Source organism: Onychostoma macrolepis, chromosome 12, assembly GCF_012432095.1.
Source record: "Onychostoma macrolepis isolate SWU-2019 chromosome 12, ASM1243209v1, whole genome shotgun sequence".
NCBI classification, from domain to species: domain Eukaryota; kingdom Metazoa; phylum Chordata; class Actinopteri; order Cypriniformes; family Cyprinidae; genus Onychostoma; species Onychostoma macrolepis.
This window is the reverse complement of record NC_081166.1, coordinates 9689368-9714301: the sequence shown is the minus strand read 5'-3', so window position 1 is coordinate 9714301 and position 24934 is coordinate 9689368. Positions and strand designations below refer to the sequence as shown.

General features: G+C 35.9%; 1 protein-coding gene across 10 annotated transcripts in view; it reads left to right on the top strand.

Moving 5' to 3' along the window:
- The window catches only part of rbfox3a (RNA binding fox-1 homolog 3a), a 450519-nt gene that overhangs the window by 22782 nt on the left and 402803 nt on the right, over nt 1-24934 (top strand). For 7 of the 10 annotated variants that reach the window (XM_058792717.1, XM_058792716.1, XM_058792710.1 and 4 more), the window contains exon 1: nt 19285-19609. The exons of the other annotated variants lie outside the window; for them this stretch is intronic. The gene's annotated coding sequence lies outside the window, so the exon portion shown is untranslated. Of the gene's footprint in view, nt 1-19284; nt 19610-24934 lie in introns of those variants that run through there. 10 annotated transcript variants of the gene reach the window in all.

Sequence of the window (24934 nt, the reverse complement as noted above, 5' to 3'; positions counted from 1 at the left end):
GAGGTCCATTATAAAATCTATGTTCTTAAACAAAAACGCGTGTTTCCAATGTCGTATGCACTTGTGCGCTCTCCTCGGACTTGAATAAGTGACTATGAAATGAACATGGCGCAAGTTTCTTTTCTCCGCCAGTAATAGGTTAAGACTTTCAAATAGGATGAGAGCAACATGATCTTTGAAAATATTGACTAATCAATGAAAAGTAATTTACAGTGATTACCCTTCTACGTGTGAAGATCTTTTAAACAGTGTCAAGACTTGTAAACCATCCCCCCTTTTGCACCCGAAGCTTTCACATGGCAAAAATCCATACCCAGCAAATACAATCTCATTTCTCCCTCCACCCCGTCGCTTTAAATAGTCCATATTGAATTAACTCCATAAAAACGGAGATCGATCTTTCCATTGCCCATCTTGATACTGCTGTTCGCACCACTGAACTCATAATCACCTCTGATCCAGGCAAGGCATTAGTTCAGAAGAGAAAAGCTTTTCCCATCAACCAAGAGTCGCATATATCCGACCATCAGACATGCAGCTCCTTGCTAATATCAGCTGGTGTCTCATTATGCCAGCTAATGGGTCAGTGGGTGACACAGTAGTTCAACTTAGAATCTTAGAATGTTGTACCTAAATTCATTTTCTTAAATCCAGTTTAATGGTTATTGATAGCCACTGATTTTCACAAGTAGAAACATGCTGTGATTATGTGAAGTGTTCAGTTTGGAGAGACCCTTCTTAATAATGAACTTTGTCAGTTGTTTTTGTTCTATGTACAGCAATTTCTATAGGACTTGTAAGGGAAACAGGTCAATTTAGCTCAAAGGGAATCATTTATGATTTTATAGGGAATTTGAAGAGAATCACTGTTTTATGGCTGATCACGGAGTCGGCCGATTCACTGAACGAGCCATATAACATCAACTCTGCACTGGATTTTAAAATCCAAAATATAGTGAAAACACTATTTAATAGCGCAGTTTAAGACATTAACTTGTAAGCACAAAACACAAGATACTTCTCTTTTCAATATAAATAAGACTTTATTGGATAACTCTTAAGGCATGTAAACTAATCTAACACATGAACACACGCATTCACACATTCACACAAGTTGCAGAAAGTGAGGAAAGGATGAGTTTAAGAGAATGAAAATGTGAAATCCCAAGTTTATAGCAATATGTGCTATGGCATAGACCTGAACAACCATCAATAACTTAATTAACCCTCGCATTGAGTTTCTCAATGAGGCTAAAATTTATATTAAATGCCCCAGTTCAGCCAAAATCTGGAGTTTGTACTTGCGTTGCCTTTGTGTTAAGGGATTTCCTTCTGTTGTAGTCTTTGCAGAAAGGGGGTTTCCCAAGTTGCTGATTGGCTGGAAGTTCAGTAGTCGTTGAAGTGATGTCTTGGGAAGCCAATGGTTGGGCATTGGCTGGCGAATGGTTTCGGAGTCAGTTGCTGGTTGAAGTTTGAAGCGGGTGCAGTCGGAGCTGGACTTTGCGGCAAATTTAACTTAACGAAACTCTCAATGGAAATAAAAGAAATGAAAATAAAAGGATGCAACGAGACTAGATGGGTTTTCTTCTCATCGTGGTTAAGTAGCAGCTGGCATGTAGGCCAGAGCACGCTGGAACAGTGCTCGAAGAATTCACGGGCAAACAGCAGTGGCAAAAAGCATGGCTAAAAGCAATGACTAAAAAGGTAAAACTCAAAAAGCTAAAAGCATGGTTTGATGGTGTCCTGAGTTTTTAACTGGGCTTTTGGACACATCCCAAAATGGTGTCTTGACCAATTAGATAATATCTTAGCTCGGGTGTTGCTTTGTTTCTCCTCCCAATTGATAGTTTTCAAGTGACGTTACACCCTTATAGGAACGCCCATCTGACGGGCAAAACGAAACTTTGCTCCACTGACCGCCAGCTATTTTTACGCAGTTTGTATCAAGTAATAATGTAGTAAAATGCAGATATTAAAAGGCGAGATTCAGTGTACACCTTATTGATGATGTATATTTTGTACAGGCAAGAGGATGAAGCCGGAATATAAACGCAATGTGCAAAGTTTCACATTAAATGGTTTCCCATAGAAAACCATTAGAAGGAAAACACTGAACCGTTAAGCGGACTGCGTTCATATTCCGGCCTCATCTGCTTGCCTGTGTAAACTATGCATCATTAATGTAGTGATTACTGAATTTGATCTTTTAATATTACTGTTTTAAATATATTAAGGCACTTTAATTGTTTTTACAATGTTTTGTCGCACTGTTTATGATTGAAATATTGCCGCGGGTGCTTAATATGGATTGCAAATGGCCAAAACTTGCATTTTGTTCAGAAATACCTTTGTTTTATTCTTTTGAGAGGTGATCTAAATATTTGTGGCTGGGAAACAGATGAAAAATTGACAGGCTTGTGCTGCAGTTCTATGGATGTTGTGCCCTCCAAGTATTCGAGCCGGTCACGTGACTGAAAACTATCAATACATAAATCAACATGTTATCTGGTCAGTCACATGGTCTGAACTTTCCCACTCTTTGCCGAGTATAATTTTGGACATGATTTCTATAACCAGAATATGAAACATTTGACAAAGAATTGTTTGATAGAAATGTTTAAAGCATGATTTTTTCACGTTCATACATACCAAACATGAATATAAACCCTTAAGCTATTCAATATTTATTAAAAAGACATACACAATGAGTGATTAGACCATGATAGTCAAATGTGTGGGTTACATGCATAATATGGAGTTATGCATAGAAATGATTAGTTACTCAAGTCCTTTTAAGATGATTTTAGGTGCATGTGGAAAAGGCAGTTTCTGTGCCATTCTGTGGACGTGAGAATATGTTCTGTGAAGACCAAAGAGGTTAAAAGGTCTCATGAGGAATTTCAGTCTGGTTCTTGTCCTGTAGGTGGGTTGGAAAACCAATCTGAGGAAGCTCATGATTTTAATCATGGATTTACATGTGATGTTCATGCGGTGCATCTCTTTGACCATCAATCGTGGTTACTTGGCCCAAATTTGACAATCTCCTTTCTGAGTTGGGATTATCAATAAGTGTTCTTTGTGTCAATGTTGTACGATGTTCTGTGAAAGAGGCTTGTATGTTAGGCTTGCTTCAGACGGGCTGGCACTAGGGATCTGATTTATGACATCCTGTTGTGTTGTCCTGGGCCTCTTTGTGGAATTTGACTCTTTTGGTGGTTCTAACACCAATTAGATCAAATCTTAAATTGTCTGATTCGCTCTGATATCCTACAGACTAAACGGTTCACTCTTTCACACAGTAACAGTGAAGGAAAATTAGGTAAAATAACCATACTTCATGCACTTAATTGTTACACATATTAATACCTTAAAGTATTCTGAAGCCATATGATAGTTTTGTGTCAGAAATTGATTTCCTTTTTCGTTGATGGTCTTCCTTTCAGGAGAGTTTTTAACCACTGTGACTGAATCTTTTAGTTAGTGGACTGAACTTGAGAATTAGTTTTGTCTAATTTGTGAATGAATTATTCTGAACTACCTTAAGTGATTCATTGAAAAGATACTACTGGAATGATTTGTTCGGACTGCTTCTCTAATCAGCTACTGATGAATTGAACTACTTATGAACTTATGAACTCAACTACTTATGAACTCATGAATAACAATTTAAAAGTCAGTCTTTTTCTCATAGGAAGCCTATGTTATGGCATTTGCATTTGCATCCATTTTAAAGCTAAGAAGCTTCAGGCCCCTTTCATGGTAATTGCATGCACGAAAGTGACCAGCATGCTAATCAAAATGTCTCTTATTTTTTGTGTTACCTAGAAAAAAATAAGTCATACAGATTTGAAACAGTGTTAGGGTGAGCAAAGAATTTAGATTTTTAGGTGAACTATCCTAATGATATTAATGAAAACAGGCTATTTTATGTTGTTTCCCCATGACATTCCAGATCCATATGAAATAATTTGTATCAGAAGTCCTTTTTCTAATCTTTCTCTTCAGGGGAGTTTTTAACTATTGTGACTGAATCTTCAAGTCAGTGGATTGAACTTAAGAGCTGGCTTTGTCTAATGTTTGAGTTAATCCTTATGAACTTATGTCTTAATTGATTCATTGATTCATGAATCAGATATCTTTACTTCTCTAATGAACTACTTATGGACTCATGAATGCGCTTAGCAGAAATGGGGCAGATGTCAAGATTTTCAGTGAATAACATTTAAAATTTCAGTCTTTTTTCGTTTTAAAGCTTAAAAGCTTGAGGCCCCTGTTCATTGCATGTACAAAAGTGGTCAGCATGCCAAGCAAAATGTCCCTTTTTGCGTTCCATAGAATAAAACAAGTCATACAGATTCAAAACCGCATGAGGGTGTGCAAATTAGGACATTTTTTTTTTTTGTAGCAAAACAATCCGTGTAAAATCGGTGAAGATTTTATACTGTTTCCCCTTCGCTTTCCAGATCAGCCCTGTCAATATCAGTAGCTCAGTTTGCTGTAATCAAGCCACCGTTTCGTCGGTCTGCAGTTCTCTTTTTTTCATGCTTTTCATTTGAACTGCGTCGTTAAGGTCTGGCAGTTGTGGGTTATCTAATGAATCAACCATGGTGGAGAACAAAGGCAGTATAAAACATTTAAATCATACACTTGTGCATTAATGCTGACAGTCAGCACTGGAGGGGTATTTGATGCGATGAAATATTCTTGTGACTGAGAAACAAGAAAGCCTGTATCAAAGCAAACAAGAATAATGGAGCGAAGAATGACACATTCATTATTCATCACGGGGCTTTCGCAAAAACATTTATTTATTCATCCACCGGCTTATTTATTTATTTTATTTATGAGTGAATCCCACATCGCGCACGACAGCAGACGCAAGCCACGGTTTAGGCTGCGCTTATAGGGACCCACGCCACAGAGTTTCTCTCACTATTTACGCAACTTTGAAAGCGTTGTTGTCGGTTTGCTGATAAATAGGTAAAGGTGAACGAGACAGTATGAGAAATGAGGATCGGCTGGGGTTTTCACCTTCTTTCGCTCTGTTATTGCCATGTGCACACCATGATGTAAACCATTGCCTGGAGTGATGAAGCAGCGTGATTGTGCCAAGGAGATGGAGGATGTACCTGATAAATCCAGAGGTCTGGTTTCAAGATTTCTGCTGCGGGATGTTCGATGCAGAGCTATTACGGGCTGCGAAGTAGCTTTGCCCCTATTACCACATTTCTCTGTTATCACAATGGAGATTAATTTGCATGTGTGCCAGACACAGGCTTTTTTTGAATTTATTTATTGCTTTCCAGTGGCAGGAAATTTCCCAAATTTGATGAAAATGTGCACATACTCAATCTTCTATGCATCAGTCATATGGGAGCCATCAGACAAACATAAATTAGAGAAATGCATGGTGAAGGCCTCATTTATAAAAGCAAAAATAATCACAAAACAGTGAGCCCTCAGGGATCTCAAATACAATTTTCATTTGCTTCAGATCCTTCATTTTTCTCCTCTGTCACTTTCTGTACCTGGTCTCCCTCATCTGGGGACGATCATTAGACTAATTAGCAGGTAATCAATGTTTAATTAAAACGAGGTTGTTAATGAAAATGACTGGTGGTGCAATTTTGGACCGACTCTCTTTGTCACACCATCCTCATGTGAAATAGACATTACAGGAAAGCACTTTTAGCACATTCGTACTTTTGATGTAGTTAGACAGAAGTTGTCGCACTCAGTAACCCTGTTGTGTACCGCAACGATTCCTTCCGACGTGAGAAACCGAACTGCTTTGGAGCATCGCTAAATCTGCAAAAGTCATATAATATTTAGCACACCTGTTGTTCTTTTCATTAAGCTAAGAGACTGTAGTGGACTTTTAATTTCTTTCAGTTTAATTCGATTAAAATTTTTGCAATTGCACACTTGTTTGTGAAAGCGGCTCAGTTATTACACAATGCGTGTGTGAGCAAATGAATCATTTGATAAACCAAAGCATGCTTACTGCAGAGTTTTACGCTAAACACTCCTACGTGCTACTATTCTAGTACATACTAAAAAAAAAAACTGAGACATTCCCGGTTGACAGGTGAGAACATCCTTCAGTCAAGGTTATGAGATGGGCCGGGCAGAGCCGAATGAGTTCTCAGTGATCATATACCCTAATTTGAACAAAGCATAATGAGGGGCTGTAATAAAACATCTGTTTTAGCATAGTCGGTGATTAAAACTGACCTTTGAGTAAGACAGGGAAGTGCTTAACGACTGGAGTGGTATGCAAAGTGAAAAATGAATGCATTATCAATGTAATTAATGTCTATGGTGGACCTAAAGGCATTATGCAAATTGCACTGAATCTTAATGCCTTTCACATCAAATGTTCCGTCTACTGATTGCCCACAGACTTTCTTCATGAAGGTTCAGTTCTGCATTAACTCCCCAACCTTGCTAAACTTAGTCATCTCAAACATCTTCGGAGTGGTTTAGATGTGGTGGAGAGGCAAAGGGGAAATGCCTTTAGTATTAAAATTTGTATGTTTGCCATAAATAAATGCCTTTTCGGAATCTGTATGCTGTGAATAAGTTGTTTTTTCCAGAATTTAAATTGTACCTGACCACCTTTACCTGTTACACAACATTTTGTTCATCAGGATGTACGTCAGTAGTGCAATCAACAGATTTATAAACCTCCAACAATTTCTAGAACAATTTCTAAGTTTAATAAAGAGTAATTTTTTTAGCTATGTATTTTTCTTTTAAGAGTGTATTTGGAAAAGATAAATAAAATCAATCAAGAATAGAGACTATTTTTCGCAAGTTCCCCCAGAAAATATTTCTTCATTTTCATCTTCATTTGATTTTAAAAGTCATTTCCCGTCACTTCTGATTGTTCCACATATGTTGATGGCTGTTGAGAAATTTATTTTGAACAGTGATTCAACACTGGACTGAATTGTATAGTATTGTATTGTTAGAATTCATTCAGATCGTTTTATGAAACAGTATTTTTTAATAATGATTGATAAATGTTGATTTAATAAATGAAGTCATGTTCGACTATAATTATGGCAAAATATTTGTTAAAGATGTCCATATTATCAGACATTAAAGTCTTTTTTTTTTTTTACACGTGTATGAAGCGCTTTCGACTGGCACACATTTTGTAAAATGACTTCATTAGGGCTGTAATGTCATCTCAGAATTGTTTGGTTATACATTCATATTGAGGGATTTTAGTTAATTGGACAATTATTATGTACTAATGGTGTGACTTGATTTCTTCCTCTTGACTTGTGTTCTGTGACTTCTGAAGTCTGAGAGTCTTAATTAATTAAAATACCTTGATGACATTAATGAATTAGTATCAGTGCATCTTATGCACTTATTATTGTGATTCTAGTGAATCTATGCAGACTTTAAAATTGTAAAATACACTGCTTGTCATCTAAATGGCTTGAACACGGAGTAATTCTCAGAAATAAAAAGAAAACATCCTTCCATGTCAAATTAAGATAGCAGATTCCACCCCCAAGCCCTGTCTAGGCTACATTCATCTAGCAAAAAGTATTTCAGGAAAACAGCAGTTATACTGTAAATAAATTGCAGGCTGAAGGTTGAATGTCTTAGAAATGCTTTGTTGGATTTGGACTAAGACTATGAATATAGTGATTATTTAACAGCACAATGGATGGGTAAGGCCTGCACCAATGCCACAAGTTGCACCAATGCTATAGCGTTCGAATGATATTTCCCGTGTGCTACCTGGGAAAACCAGGTGTCTTTGTGAATTTTTTTTTTTTTTGTAAGTTTTACTTTACTGTAAAACATTTCTTGCCCTGCCTTACATGATACTAGGAAATGTTTTAACACAGAAATTGCATTATTGGACAGTTTTTAAAAAAATGAAATAATATAAAAGAGATTTTATATAATTATTATTTTTCTTTTTTTGTAAAACTATAATTAAGTTAAATTATTTAATACAATTCATTTAATTATTAAGACTGTTTTAAATCTTATTATTTTTAAGTTTGCCATGAATGTAGCCTTTAATACTGATATGGCATGAACTTACAAATAAACACAATTTCCTGCTTGTGCAATTTCAATTTTAAATCTGTGACAACACAAAAAAGAGCAACATTTTGACACATTTTCTTAACACCGAAACATCTTCATCTCACACCAACTCCAATAAGAGCTCTCCACTCCTCTTTTTTTTTTCTTTTTTTTTTTTTAAATCCTAATGACCCTTTGTGTAAAATAGATTTCATTAATCTGGACAGAAGAGCTCTTATCCTAGCTGATGTGCTGTTCACTTTGTATTCATTAGAGCTGCGTACTGTGATAATGCGGGGAGAGGGGAGTTTTCCTGCGCCCCCACCAAGGCCAACTTTTTCATCAATGCACCTGCAGTGTGCTTATAGGGATTTAGATTACCCTGCTTCATCAATAAGCTGCACAGGTCATCGATGAAATTATCCTTTGAATACAATTAAGGAAGTAATAAAGGCTTTCATTGTCCTTGACGGATTGATGGTCTTAATCTTTGGGGCGAGAACATTACCTGCTCATACCAATGTGAGGTGAAATGTCCCCATATTGCCTGACATAAATATTACAGGTAAATAATGGTTCTGAAGTATCCGTGTAGCACAGAGCTGATGCTTTAATTTGATTTGATGTGGAAAAAATTATATTAATTTACATGCTCGCAACCTAGTGTCACTGATTAATTACAACTTGTTTATCTGAAATTATCTACATTAATTAGACACATGACTATGTGGTGACCTGACAAATGGGGACAGTGATATTAAAACATGTTTTTATGCCAGAAACCATTCTCCTCCCAAAAGCGCTTTCGGGAAGATAATTAACAGCCGGAGAAGAGTTTCCATGCTTTATTAATGGTTTATTTTGTGCAGATCACCATGCACCTTTTGTAGAAAAGCTCAGAGACGGGCCGGACTCGAAGCGAGAAGTAAATCCGAGCCGCTGTGAGTTAAATAGCATTTCGGGCTCTCTCAATAAATAATTCACTCTCCAGCGATCGCACCAAATTTAATTAGCTCTTGTTATCCTGATATTATCAGGGCCTCCACGCTGGAGCATCTCTCTCTGCATCAGGGCGAGAGGACCTCTCGCTGCACACTGCCTCTGGGTCACGGGACAAGACGCAAACACAGTCATGCAGTGGCACACGCGCAAACACACACCTCTGCTGATTTAGTGCGAAGCCAGTTAAAGATTATTAAGCAGAACAGGGAAAATGCACATTGCACAGAGGGCATTTACAATAGAGATTGCTCAAATTTCAATGGGGTCACGGAGTGTCTTTTGTGGTGCGCTGTGTAATTGGTGTAACTGAGATTTAGTTTGTGGAAGCGCAGCAGCAACACTTCTGTAACAAATGTGTGTGCCGAGGAAACAGTGTTTTTTCCCAACCCCTGCCTCTAAATGATTTTCTATTGCTGTTTTTCTGTTAGCCTCAAAGGATAAAGGATGTTTTAGCTCTGTTTTCTGCCATTAATATTACAGATTGCCTGTAAGAGAAACATATTTGAGAATCAGAATGTTGAAAATGTTCAGAGATTAGTTACTTGACATGTTTTTGAAGTGCTAATGTGATTCTTGTGGTAACTCCAAACATGGCAGTTGTTTATCCTAACAATGAGATTCAGTTAAAAGCAAATGGAGAAATCTTCTGCAGCTCGCAAATCACATGTCTCCTCTTGAATTTCAGTGTCTCCAGTGGCTCAGATAAGCGTGCAGGCAAAGATTTCATGAACTGAATCATTTACATTTACAAAAATGAAACTGCATAATAAATTTGTAGCTCTATACTTATATTAGGCGTCAGTAAATAATAATTATGCCAAAGTGCACAGGAAGAACTTCATGGAAATTTTCCACTGGTTTCACAGCAAGATCTTCAAGTAAAGTAAAGTCTACCAAAAACAGTTCAAAACAAATAAAAATTTCTTATTATTGCTATTATATTAATACAATTTTACAATTTGTATGTATGTATGTATGTATGTATGCGTGTATATACGTAGAGTGGTGTGAAAAAGTGTTGGCCCCCTTCCTGATTTTTTATTTTTTTGCATGTTTGTCACACTTTAGTGTTTCAGATCATCAAACAAATTAAAATATTAATCAAAGATAACACAAGTAAACACAACATGCAGTTTTTAAATGAAGTTTTTTATTATGAAGGGAAAACAAAATCCAAACCCACATGGCCCTGTGTGAAAAAGTGCTTGCCCCCTAAACCTAATAACTGGTTGTGCCACACTTTGCAGCAACAACTGCAATCAAGCGTTTGCGATAACTTGCAATGAGTCTTTCACATCGCTGTGGAGGAATTTTGGCCCACTCTTCTTTGCAGAATTGTTGTAATTCAGCCACATTGGAGGGTTTTCAAGCATAAACCGCCTTTTTAAGGTCATGCCACAGCATCTCAATCTCAGGATTCAGGTCAGGACTTTGACTAGGCCACTCCAAAGTCTTCATTTTGTTTTTCTTCAGCCATTCAGAGGTGGACTTGCTGGTGTGTTTTGGATCATTGTCCTGCTGCAGAACCCAAGTGCACTTGAGCTTGAGGTCACAAACTGATGGCCGGACATTCTCCTTCAGGATTTTCTGATAGAGTGCAGAATTCATGGTTCCATCAATTATGGCAAGTCATCCAGGTTCTGAAGCTGTAAAGCAGCCTCAGACCATCACACTATCACCACCATGTTTGACTGTTGGTATGATGTTCTTTATATGAAATGCTGTGTTGGTTTTACACCAGATGTAACGGGACACACACCTTCCAAAAAGTTCAACTTTTGTCGCATCAGTTCTCAGAATATTTGCCCAAAAGTCTTGGGGATAATCAATATATTTTTTGGCAAATCTGAGACGAGCCTTTGTGTTCTTTTTGGTCAGCAGTGGCTTTTGCCTTGGAACTCTCCCATGGATGCTGTTGTTGTCCAGTCTCTTTCTTATTGTTGAATCATGAACACTGACCTTAATTGAGGCAAGTGAGGCCTGCAGTTGTTTAGATGTTGTTCTGGGTTCTTTTATGACCTCCTGGATGAGTCGTCTTTGTGCTCTTGGAGTAATTTTGGTAGTCTGGCCACTCCTGGGAAGGTTCACCATTGTTCCAAGTTTTCTCCATTTGTGGATAATGGCTCTGACCATGGTTTGCTGGAGTCCTAAAGCCTTAGAAATGGCTTTATAACCCTTTCCAGACTGATACATGTAAACTATTTTGTTTCTCATCTGTTTATGAATTTCTTAAGATCGTGGAATGATGTGTTGCTCTTTAAACATGCTTCACTTTGTCAGACAGGTTCTATTTAAGTGATTTCTTGATTCAACAGGTCTGGCAGTAATCAGGCCTGGGTTTGGCTAGTGAAATTTAACTCAGCTTTCTAAAATAATGTGGTTAATCACAGTTCTTTCATGATTTAATAGGAGGGGGCAATACATTTTTCACGTAGGGCCAGGTAGGTTTGGACAGCTTTTTTCCCTTAATAAATGAAATCATCATTTAAAAACTGCATTTTGTATTTACTTGCATTATCTTTGTGTAATATTACAATTTGTTTGATGATCTGAATCTTATAAGTGTGACAAATATGCAAAAAATTAAAAATCAGGAAGGGGGCCAACACTTTTTCACACCACTGTACATGCATACATACACACATACACACACACACACACACACACACACACACAAATTCATTAAAAAATAAAATAAATGATGATAATTTATTATTGTTGCTATTACATATTAAAACAATTTGTGTGTGTGTTTGTGTGTGTGTGTGTGTGTGTGTATGTATTTATTTATTTAAATTCTGGATAAATTCAATTTCTAAGGCCACTGCAATTATGTGTTGTGGTTTCAGATTAATTATTTAATATAAACATTTTAATTAAAACATTTTAATTAAAACTTTTTTTTTTTTAGCAGATTTAGAATAATTTAACTACCTCAATTCAAATTCATGAATAGAAATGTAAAATGTAGAAGGTGTGTATGCGTGTTTAGTGAATGAGGCCCATGGTCTTATATCTTTATTTCTTTCATTTCCAGTTGTTTTGTAATGGCAAGATGATTTGGAATTGAGCAGAATCAGTATATCACTTCAAGCTAACATCAAAACATCACAAGACTTTTACAGAGAAGTGATAATGTTTTGTACTATGTTTTAACCACTCTCAGTCATGTATAATGTCATTGGCCACTGAACTGTCTGTGTGCTGGAGCTCTGAGCTGCAGTGGCATGGTGTGATTCGCCCAGGCTTAATTGCAGTGATTGTGAGAGCGTTGTAGCAGTATAATGTGGTGGTGTTCAGGGAAGCATAGAGCCGTAGAGCGATCAGTTTGAGGAGGTGACTGGTTGTGAGTCAAACAAACACACTCTCTCTCTCTCTCTCTCTCTCTCACACACACACACACACACACACACACACACCCTTGTCAAAAGTGAGGATGGAACAGAGAAAGACAGCAGCCCTAGGAGTCTAAAAATTGGTCTAACCTCATGATAACTGGATTGTGAATTTTTTAGGAGGATTTTTGGGCATATTCAACAGTATTTACAATCCAGAAAGATAGTCATGATTCTGTTAAAGAAATAATGTGGGTTTAATACAAATTAAGCTCAATTAACAGTATTTGGGGCCAGTTTTTGGAACATTTAAATACAGAAATGTGAATCTTATGTAATAAATAATATATGATATTATTAATAAGTATTATATAATAAATAATATAAAAATAATAAATTATTTAATAATAAAATCACTTTTAAATTATCATTATTAAATTGTTCATTTTATTTATATAGTTGATAGCGTTGCATTGTCATTACAACAAAATTGTAAAATTGAATTAAACTTTAGATTTTTTTATTAAAATTAAAAAGGTTTTTGTTTTTTTCCACACTAAAATCATGTTAGCACATTGTGGCTTATATACTTCAAATTATGTGGATTTTAATGTTTACAAATTGGCGCCATTCACTATTTCATAAGTTCCTCACTCTATCTCAGATTTTTGTATTTTCTTATTCAGGAAAAGTAGGAACAAAATTACATTTTGTGGTAATCCATGTCATTTTTCTAGGAATTTTTGTAATATTTTGACTTTTTTTTTTAATTAATTAATTTTATTTTTTTATATTGATAAATATAACATATTGAAAAATACTGTTTTCATTTTAATTGATGTTTTGGGATCAATTTTTACATTGTTTTTTTAATATGTCTATATAGTTATTAATTTTTATTTCAGTTTGTTATTTTAGTATATCAAGTTAAATGAAAAGGAGAATTGTTGCCTTGGAAACTAGCTGAAATAAAGTTAAGTTTATTTTTTTATAGTTAACGTTTCATTTATATCAAGTAACAAACAATATTATTATTATTTTTCATGGTTTTAGTTTACTATAATAACTCCGGTGGTTATCAACATTGTCTTACACCATATGTCAAATGCTGTTGACTTTGAACCCTTACTAAGAGCCAGTATACACAGTCATTACATTATATTATATCTCTTTCTGATTTTTCCGCTCAGCTGACAGCGACCTGTCCCTTCCCCTAGTATCGGCAGCTTGACATGATCAGGAACCGTGAGTGTCTTACGAATCACTTCTGCATAGCTCATCACTGCATTCCTTTACGTTTTCAGCAGCCATGTTAGTTTACCCCACTTCACCCCCCTCACACCTCAAATCTTGTTAGTCATTCTCCAAAAGCGTCAAAGACATCTTTATTGCGTCTGGGCTGGCAATGTTTTTTTTTTCTTCTTCTTCTTCCAGTGTGACAAGATAAAGGCGAGTCTGCACTTCAAACAGCTTCTGTTGGCTGCGCAGGAATAACAATCGGCGCTTCATTATTTATTTTTCGCCTCTGTTGTCTCTGGCAGTTATCTTAGCCATACGTCGTTATCCAACAACCCCCACACACACGGTCCCCCCAGCCCCCTCCCCGACAGTCCTCCTCCCGTTATTATTACGAATTCAAAAGAAATACTTTCTGAAGTGTAGCGAGCGCCTGGGGAGCTGATTAGCTATTTACAGATGCCACCCACAAAATCCCATGACCCTTGGAGTGGAGGCTGCTAGCAGACAAGCCAATTAGCAAAGAGAGAGGCTGCAGTCTGCTATTAATGCCATTATTCTCTCTATAATGTCGGCTATTGTTATTCTTTGTGTAGCTGTGCGGTGGAAGCTGAGGGCACCTGCGTGAACCTGTTAATGGAGGTGCTGAGTGCCGGTGATGGGGCTGAGAGAAGGGCAGCCGTGAGTGGGGAAATCCCAGTTTAGTGGCACGTTGAGCAGGCCGCTGCTTTGGGATCCATTTCAGGCCCACAGCGTTAACAGGATATGATTAGTGACTGCTGGGAATCCACACTGTGGATGAGTGAAGACACTGGGGCTTTATTGTGTGTATGTCTGAGGCCTGACTGCTTCTGTGTTTTCCTGTTTTTTACTAAAAAAAAAAAGAATAATGTAAGGTCCGTTCAGATGTTTTCTTTCATCTGCTGCTGTTTATTTTTTATGGAAATGCATGCTAGATAGTAAAACTGTTGTTGTACTTTTAAAAACATATTTTGTTTATATAAAACCTCTAACTTCTTTCTGAAAATCTGTGTGAGCTGCTCAACAAGAGCTTAATAAAACAAATTTGTTCAAATAAAATTAAATTAATTTTTGTTAATGACTTGTTAATGACATGTCATGCAAGGGCTGTTTTTTTTAATAAATTGATATAGATATTTCTAGGGCTGGGCGGTATATCGAGTTTGTACGATATATCGATATATTCTTTGTAAGCAATACGGTATGAAGCAATACCGTTAATATCGATATAAGTAGTTTGATACGAGCGCATCTGAAAAAATATCTAGGGAGGACACAGACTGAACTGCTGCGGAGAAAGTGCATAATACAATTTGTTCTACATGTATCAGGCTTTATATGAAGGGCTTTAAAAAAATCGTAAGATATAGTAGCCTATAGTTTATAGTTTCTTGTTTAAAGTGGCTCTGACAGAAAGGCTGCGTGTGCCGCTGACAGAGATGTGCTGTTTTCCTTATCGCATAACTTACATTTCTCAGGTATATTCTCCATCTGTAAATGTTAGAAAACCATGGAAATATTTCCATTTTGCAGTCAGAAGTGCGTGAGCTTTTGCTTTGCGATTCTCCGCTAAACTTCACAGACCATTCAGAACGAGCGCATGCGCGCCAAACGCAATAACTCTGACTAAAATATACATTTTGCTGAAATATTTGTAGTTGGAAAATAAATGTGACATATGTAGAATTTTAAACCGACAAGTAAGTGTATTTGTATGATAGCACTAACTGTAAAGTGTAATGGGGTAATCAAAATAGCCTTTTTACTCAATTAGTCTGTGCTTTTTTATTATTTAAAATTTTAGTTTAGTAAATTTAACTTCTGCTTTAAAAGCATTATTTTTGTTTTTAGATTGCAATGTTACAATGTTAGAATATAATGTGATTTTAACCCTTTTTGCACATAATATATGCCTTCATGCTTACATTCACTTTATTTGTTTAATCCAAATACAAAATACCGAGATATATACCATATACCGCACATCAGCCAAAAAATACCGAGATATGAATTTTTGCTCGTATCGCCCAGCCCTAGATATTTCTAAATATTTTAAAGTGGATATATTATTATCTATTGTAAGTTAGGGTTCCGTAGGATTTATTTTAAATGCATTAAAAAGTAATAAGTAAATTAAAAAAGTAAGTACAATAAAAAGTAAACAGTCCTGAAAAAATAAAATGTATCAAGGTTTCTGCAAAAAATATTGAGCAGCACAGCTGTTTTCCACATTAATATAAGAAGAAGAAGAAGAAATGTTTCTTGTGCATCAAATCGGCATATTAAAATGATTTTTGAAGGATTATATGACACTGAATATTGGAGTATTGCCTGCTGAAAATTAATCTTTGCCAACACAGAAATAAATTACATTATTTACATACAATATTTTAAAACAGAAAATAATTATTTAAAATGTTAATAATGTTTCACAATATTACTGTTTTACCATATTTTAAATGAATGCAGCCTCTGTGAAAGAGACTTAAAAAATGTGTGTGTGTGTGTGTGTGTGTATATGTATATGTGTGTGTATGTGCAGGGCCTAAAACTAACTTTTTGTCACACCTGCCAATGGCCGATAAAACATGATAAAATTTACCGGCCAAAATATTTTTTTACCGGCCATGAAACTCTTTTTGCAAAAACAGGCAGTCATTACTACTACAATGATTAAACATGTTCACAATGTTTTTAATTCGTCCTTTACTTTACATACAAGAAAAAAACAACAAACAGATTTATCTTTTTTTTTTTTTTTTTGTGCCTAAAAAACGTTGAGATTCTTGTCCTTTACATGTTTTCGGCAAACAGACCAGGATATCGTGTTACGCATGATTTACACATATGCTACTCAGTTTGCAGTGCGTATGTGGTGCATATTTTTTCCACACCCATGTTAACAGATTAGAGCAGGGCTATTTACTTAGCTTCATTTGAGGGCTGGATTATCGAACTGAAAATTTGAAGGGGGCTGTCCCGATCTCTTTCTGGGGGGGACGTATAAAATTAGAAATTAAATTGAAATCTAAAATTTATAAAAGGTTAACATGAATACTTTGTCATTCTTTAATACACAATACTTTCAATACATTCTGTCATTTTTTTTTTGTAATTAATCATGATTAATCACATATTTATCTTGTCATAATTTCACATTGAACCTCCAAATTAATGTAGAAACAACATAAAGATAGTATATTTTAAATATGTTTTCAATGGCATCTTTTTGCTAAGTGGCCTATTATGATACCAATACTGCTACTGGTGTCTCTATTAAATGCATTTTCCCTCAATTTTCCCTATTAATTATTGCCATTCAACATTACAGTATAATTGAAAGCCATTATTTTTAACATTTAATAGGCTCTGAACTATTAAGTGCTTTTAAAACAATCTTCAAATAAACTATAAATTGTATGCATAAACTATACAGATTAATCTTTATTAATCAGCGACTAGAGCAGTCCAGTGATTTCTCTTTTGTTCTTTGAGTTACATCAATGACAGACTTCAGCAGGTTTCACTTTAAAAGCAGCGCTGTCTCTTTAAAACCTGATGCACATGACGTGGATCTAACACATATCTTCTCCAAACTCTTTACGGTCATTTAAGACTTTATAACTCATTTAAGACTACGTTTACGAGGTAATATTTTGACATATTTTGACACATTGTGTGTGTTTTTGTCCGCTGAAGCTCTACTGGTGCGCTGTATAAAACGGCTCGGTGTATGTGTTCAGCCGAACGAGCAACCTTTCAAACTTCACTGCACCGTAAACCCAGGTATGTGTCGCCACATTCTCGGGTTATGAAGAATAAAGAAGGGAAAAGTTAATCTTCCGAAATGAGCAATATCTTCTCAGGTAAAAGTTATTTGAGCCGTGTCTAGGGACAAGCTGGCCATCACACTGCTTTGACCTTATCAGCCTGTTTGTATCCTATTATTTGATTCGCTGTTGTCGCTTATGACAGAACAGCTAATCACGAGGATCTTGTCTTCAGAAAATATTATTTTATTCGCTTACGTCAGAAACAGCGAATCCATTTTAAAACTGGTTGTTGTTCCCACTACATTGCATTGTTATATTTCAGAAAATGTTTTACCCGCCAACTGGCGACTGATACTGTTACATATACTCGCCAACACAGATTTCTACTCGCATTTGGCGCTTGGCGAGTGTTAATATATGTGTAATATATGTGTGTATATGTGTGTGTGTGTGTGTGTGTGTATACATATATACATACATACATACATACATACATTTTTAAAGTCTTTTTCACCAATTATATATATATCTTTTATATATATATATATATATATATATATATATATATATATATATATATATATATATATATGTGTGTATATATATATATATTTATATATATATATATATATATATATATATATATATATATATATATATATATATGTATATATATGTGTGTATATATATATATTTATTTATTTATATATATATATATATATATATATATATATATATATATATATATATATGTATGTATTTAATTTAATTAAATTTTTATTTTTATTTTTACAGACACCAAACTTCCAAACAGTAGTGTGCTTTGCTTTACATTACAGTATATTATATTATATTATATTATTATAATTTTGTATATATCAGTCTATAACTAGTGGCAACATGAAAATTTATAAGTATGTTTAATTATGCGACATACTGTGGTGTGTTGGTGATATGATGGCCAGCAACGAGGCCGGCAACAATTACCACAGCAACAACAGCTGCATTGATTTTACTGATGACGTTGACGCTGAAGCATTAATGACGAGGTGAAGTAGTACCAGGTGTAATTGATGGGACGCGTTCTCTGATAGCAAGTCATGAATTACATCACAGTGCTAAGATCAGAGTTCAAATGGCTAATTTAGCTTTTAATTGAAATCAGTGGAGTGTAGTCTACCCTGACAGCATTGAGCGCTCAGGGGCCCACAGGGCTGCCATTGAGTTTCCACACTTTATATCCTTAATCAGTTAAAGACGTCTCCCAGAATAGAATGCTGAAACTCTTTTATGAACCATATTTGGGTTTTATATCATTTTTAACCCTAGATTTCCAGGCCAATTCAAATGTGGAAATTGCATGGTGTAAATCAAACATCAAGTGTATTTGGTAATCATCAAGTTTAACTGCAAGCAGGCAAAATATGTGATTGCTGAATGTGCATGAGTCTGTATGTATTGTGTCGGAGAAATGGTATAAATTTAGTGCGGATTAGAGATTGAGAGAACGATGGCGGAAAGGAATAGAGGGCTATAGCTGCCTCTCGTCTCTATCGTTCAGTACCTGTCAGCCTGCGTTAGCGGTCGGAGCCTTCCAAGAAGGGCTCGCGTGAAACTGTCAGTGCATCCTCTCCACCTCCGCGTTCTGTCTCTCCTCCTCCTTCTTCCTCCCCATCCGTCCCTCCCACCCTCATCTCTCTCTCTCTCTCTCCATCTCTGATGTGTTCTTACAGTGTAAGGCGCAGCCAGTGAGTGAAAGCCCAAGCACCCTCCCCAACACACACACACACACCCCCACCGCTTGTGTGAACGTAAACACACATACACACACCACAGACGCGTGTGGTTGACCGCACCAGGCTCTCGGCTATGTGTGAAGACACGCGCAGCACGCCAAAGAAGCAGCACTACTGAATCTGACGCTCGCTTTGTAGCAGGACCGCCAACCAGATCGCATCGAAAACCATCCTACTTTCTCTCTCTCTCTCTCTCTCGTTTTCCCCTCCCTCTCTTTTCAGTTGCACTTGTGATAACAGAGCTGGAGAAAAGGAAATACCCCCCCATCATCTCTCTCTCTCTCTCTCTCTCTCACTCTCTCTTTCTGTCTGTCCTGTGGTGGGATAAACAGTGAAAAGATGAGCCTGTGATACAGCACCAGACCTGAGTGACCTGACAGCTCAAACTGTGAGTACACGAGTCTCTTACTTTCACTTCCACACCGGCACACACCTTCGCCTACATGCAAACAGCATACAAACTCTTTAATTGTTATATATGAATAAAAACAGGTGTATTTTCAGCCGGTGCTTTTTAACCTTTGCTAAAACTCTTTATTCTGTGCGCTTGACATCAGATTGGTTGTTTAGATTCGCGCTGAATGATTGGTTTCATTTTGATGAAACAAATATCCTCCGGCAATCTCGGCGCTTCGTGAATTTAAGTGGCACTTAACGCATCCAGAACTGCGTTTTCACACATGCGTTATTCAAAAGTACACCTCGCTCTTTATTTATTCCTAAAACGGGGCACTTATCTGTCACGGTGTACCTCAGATTCTTGCTTTTATACGAGAAGGCAGGGAGTCAAAAATGAAAAGACATCATCTTAAAGAGTGTCATCCAGATCTTCATTTTAAATCAGATGGACAGTGTGTTTATGAAATGGTGCTTTTGTTTACTTTGAATACTTTAGATTCTTTTTTGTCTTTTTAAGGATTCTTTGTCATGCATTTGTGTAGATTTAACAGCTAAATATAGAAAGGAATTTAAAATAATGATAGGTTGTGTTTTATTATATAATTCCTTTTGTGTGACTGTGCATTCTTTGTTTTATCATTTGGGTGTGCAGTGACACGCGTTAGCCTTTACTGTGTGTTGCAGTGTATTTTTTTTGTTTTGTTTTGTGTGTTGTTGAGTGCTGGATGCGAAGAAAGTGTGAGGTTTGCCTCCTCTTCGGATGACCGGCCAGAGAGTGAGAGAGAAAGAGATACAGACAGTGAGACAGAGAACAGCGTGTCACATTCGACTTGCTTGTGACGGTTTGCTCAAGCAGTGTAGCATAGCTGACAACTAAAGCGAGAACACAGTGTTACCCTTAGCCTGTGAACAGCCTGGAAACAAAATGAAGCCTTTTAGGAGTTTTTTTGTTGTTGTTGTAGGAGTACATATGAGCTTGATTTTTATTTATTTTTTTCCATTGGAAAATAGTGAATGGTAGGCATACGCTAACCAATATATTTAGAGTGCATATATACTGTATATGACATGTTAACATGTTATTTTATTTGTAGATGGTTTTTAAAATATAAAATGGAATGTAGAACTGTAAATGTATCGCTACTGTTCTGTACATCGTAGGATAGACTGAAGAAAAGTTTCTTATTGGCAGTTTACATACTGAGCTTTATTGGTAATAGCTAGTTACATTGCATTTCTCCACTACACACCTGAACTTTGCACTTGAATAGTTTAGCATATTTTATATTCATAGTCAATGTTAAAGCCGTTTCTGTAATCCTGCACACAATTTCATAGTCTACACAGAGTTGTACACACAGACTAATATAATTTTTTTAAAGGCACACATTCTAATCTTGTCTGTTGTGTAGTGTATTTATTCTTTACATTTCTGTTTCATGCTGTTTTTGCACTGTTTGGGTATCTGCTGTGATGTCTACTGTCTTACACATATGAGAGATCAAAGCAACCAAGAAATCCATTTCACATTTACATACAGAGGGCATTTGCTTTGCATGGCTTGCCAGTAGATTTTTATTTTCAACATTTATAGCAATATATAGGAAAAACATACTGTATATAGATTATAGCATTTTATTCCAAAAAAAAGATATTTTCAATAATTAACATGTTTCCTATATATATTTGCAATATATAAGAAAAATATAGGTTTTATTGAGCATGTTTTTTCTACAAATAAATTAAATAAAAAAATGTATATTTGTTTAGAAAATAAATATATTTGTAATTGAAATAATAGCTGCAGTAAACATTTTTATTATTAGAATATTTTTAGGATGTCAGAATAATATAATTTGCCATTTTATTTAATATTTGTTTTCCAAAAATAAATTCAATAAATAAACTTTTTTTTGTTGTTGTTGTAATTTGCAGAAATAGCTGCAATAAACATTTTTTGCTGGAAAAGTAGCCAATGCAAAGCATTGAAGTCCTTGTAGTAATTCCTTGTAGATTGTTACCAAGTACATGATTAACAAATTATTGGAAAATAAGAGAGTAAACACTGGGGAGGAGTTGTCTTAACTGTCCCGAAACTGTCTTGCCAGTGGCCCATTCTTATTTTTATGTCCTGATATTGCAATAAAATACTTTACTACTACTGCACAACTACTATGACAATCTAATAGAAACCAACATCTTCTGGCAGTTAATCGAGCTCTCCACCTTTTTTCTCTCCTTTTCTCACTCTCCGGTGTGTATGCGCTTGTGTGATTTCACCATTAGACTTGACTACTGTGCCGTTTCTCGATATGATGACAATTTCCTGCTGAGGCACATGTCAAATGAAAAATGGTATGAGATGTGTGAACCACATGGTCAGAAAGGTTCACAGCTTGTGAATGCAGATTTCATTCATCTATATGTTAGCAAAGAGCGTAGCACTAACATGAAATTAGCTTTTTACCAAGCTTCTTGATTTCAATGTAAAATTGGCATGTTACTTAACTCCATCCCAGCGTGAGACTCTGGCTTTTTTGTTGAAGGATTTTGTGTTGAATGCTCATGTCAGAATGAGCTACATAGAAGTTAGCATCTGTGTAATAAATGCTTGTGATGGCTTTTAGGTGAACTCTTCCTGAGTTCTATAAAACAGTTCAGTTCAAAAGCCAATGTGTGAAGCACATAAAGTAATACTCTGTATTGCTTTTCAGGGACCTATAACTTAATGTATGCTCTTCGCTTTTCAAATTGCTCTTACAGCCCTTCAGTGAAAAGCGCATAAGAAGTGATTGACAGGTAACTCATTTATATGCAATCGATAGTGATATTATAGCTGTTGTGTATAACCATCTAAAAGAAATTGTGATAGTTTTATACTAACAAAGAATGTCATAAATGGTACCAAATCGAATCCATTTCATCACATTGGGGGACTGGACTGGCAGTTCTTATATATTTGGCATATACTGTATATTATATTATATTATATATGTGACCCTGGACCACAAAACCAGTCTTAAGTCGCTGGGATATATTTGTAGCAATAGCCAAGCTAAGAACTTCATTTAGACAACTTTAAAGGTGATTTTCTCAGTATTTAGATTTTTTTTGTACCCTCAGATTCCCGATTTTCAAATAGTTGAAAAATTTACACTTGTGACTGGTTTTGTGGTCCAGGGTCACATATATATAATTGTGTGTGTGTGTATGTATATGTATATATATATATATATATATATATATATTTATATGACCATTTATTCTCTAGAATGGCGTTTGGCTGTCTGGGGTCCGCAAATTGGCATAGTCTCAGTGGGGAAAAAAATCTGAATTGAACAGAATGCTCATTGAAAAATCATGGCAAGCAATATATTTTTTACAGCTGCCTGGGTTCCAGAAGTATATTCATTTATTTTCTCCACAGGGATTTAAGCAATTCTTCAGTATGGAGTAATTCAGGAAAGAGTTTTAAACCTTGAAACCAAAACAACCAGCTCTAAATGAATCACAACATTACATGATTTGATTCCAAGATAAAAGTTTTGGAAAATCAGACAAATACAAAGCTACAAGACTGCATCTTTTTATATCAGGCACTAAGCTATCTCCCATAAAGCACTGCAAATGATGTAATCATATCAGCAATGATGTATGATATAAAACTATTGACTTAAACTCATAAGCACAAAAGTACAATATATTAGAAGTTTGTTAAAAATATTGACATGTGTACTTCTGAAGCATTTACCATCGCTTAACATCCTCAGCACTCACAGTTGTCTTCCTTGAAAGATTTGCACATTATTGCAAAAAACCTATTTCCCTATAGAGAAAATGAATGTTTTTTTTTTCTCAACCTGTTCAACAAACACCCTCAATATGGTATCAGAAAGCAGCTTTTTTTCCTTTATGTGTGGGCATTTTCTGTGTGCTTTCCGTTTGCACTTTTTGTGTGCATATGACCAGGATTTAATCTGTCATATCCAATTTATTCAGTCTTTTCTATAACCTGTCTTCTGCTGTATGGTGATAAACAGGTGGTAAAAGGGCCATAGTGTTCCCATGGGAATGTAGGTTTAAGTCCAGACTGTCATGTCTTGATTGCACACCCTCTTTTTCTCCCTTTATTTTCCCGTCTGCCTTCACTACCATTCAGTATAGAAGGCACAAAAAACATATAAGTACATTCACACTTATATGTATTAATGGTATATAATATCATCACAGTATAGCCTTATATAAATGAGAATGCTGAAGGACAAACATAGCTCTTCCTTTCGACACAACACATAAATGCACATACGGATTATCTGTCATCATCAAATTCACATATTGACAAATTGGAGCCATAGCCATATTCGTTCATAATCTGAACCTAATGATGTGTTGGATGAGTGTGTTTGGGAGGTGTTAGTCCAGGGTTAAAGGGAACCACCCTGACCTCACCTTGGACCCCTCGCTGTCACAGTCACCCGGTGAGTGACTGATGCAGGACTAAAGGACCTACTTGTTTATGTTCAATGGAGAGCTTTCTCTCCAGTCTCCCTGTTTATTTATGAGCCCCTCTCATCCAGCCTGAGCGAGGGGAGATAAATCTGTCACACTCAGATCTACTACCGCTACAACCCACCCGTGCACACCAGCTTACTCTCACTCTCTCCTTTAGTTAGGTTAGAGTACATGAAGACAGCGTACCAACATTTGTATGCCTTGTGTTTATCACAGGGTTTTAAAATTGGGGGCAACGGGTCTAAAACCCCCCTTAAGGAATATGTTTTGCTAAATAAAAGTGCCAAAGTGTATTGTATTATATTATATTATATTATTAAAAATGGTATAATATTTTTCAAATAAGTATTTATTTAATGTTTTGTTTGAAAAAAAAAAACAGTTTTCAATTTATAATAACAGACTGTGAGTTTTGCTTGGTAATCTTGTTGAAGGTTCCATGACAGACGTCCATTGGCTGTCTGCGTACAACAGACACTGTGCTTACAGTCAGCTGAGCATTGCTTCATTTTATTATTATTTTTTTCTCTCCTAAAACATAGTTTAGATAGGAAACAAGATTTATGTGTTTGAAGTTCAGAGTGATTGGTGGGTCCGGAAACAGTGACTCATCTTCTTGTCATATTTTGTCATGATGCTCATATTTTTGGATAGAGCTGCATTAAAGGCCTTCTGCTTGATCATCTGTCTGTTTAGAAAGCCACCGGAAGTGCTGTCACTCACAGCATTCACACCATTGAGCACCTGTTACAAATATTTGCAAACATATTTTAATGGAAGTTGGACATTTTTGCAAATCTAT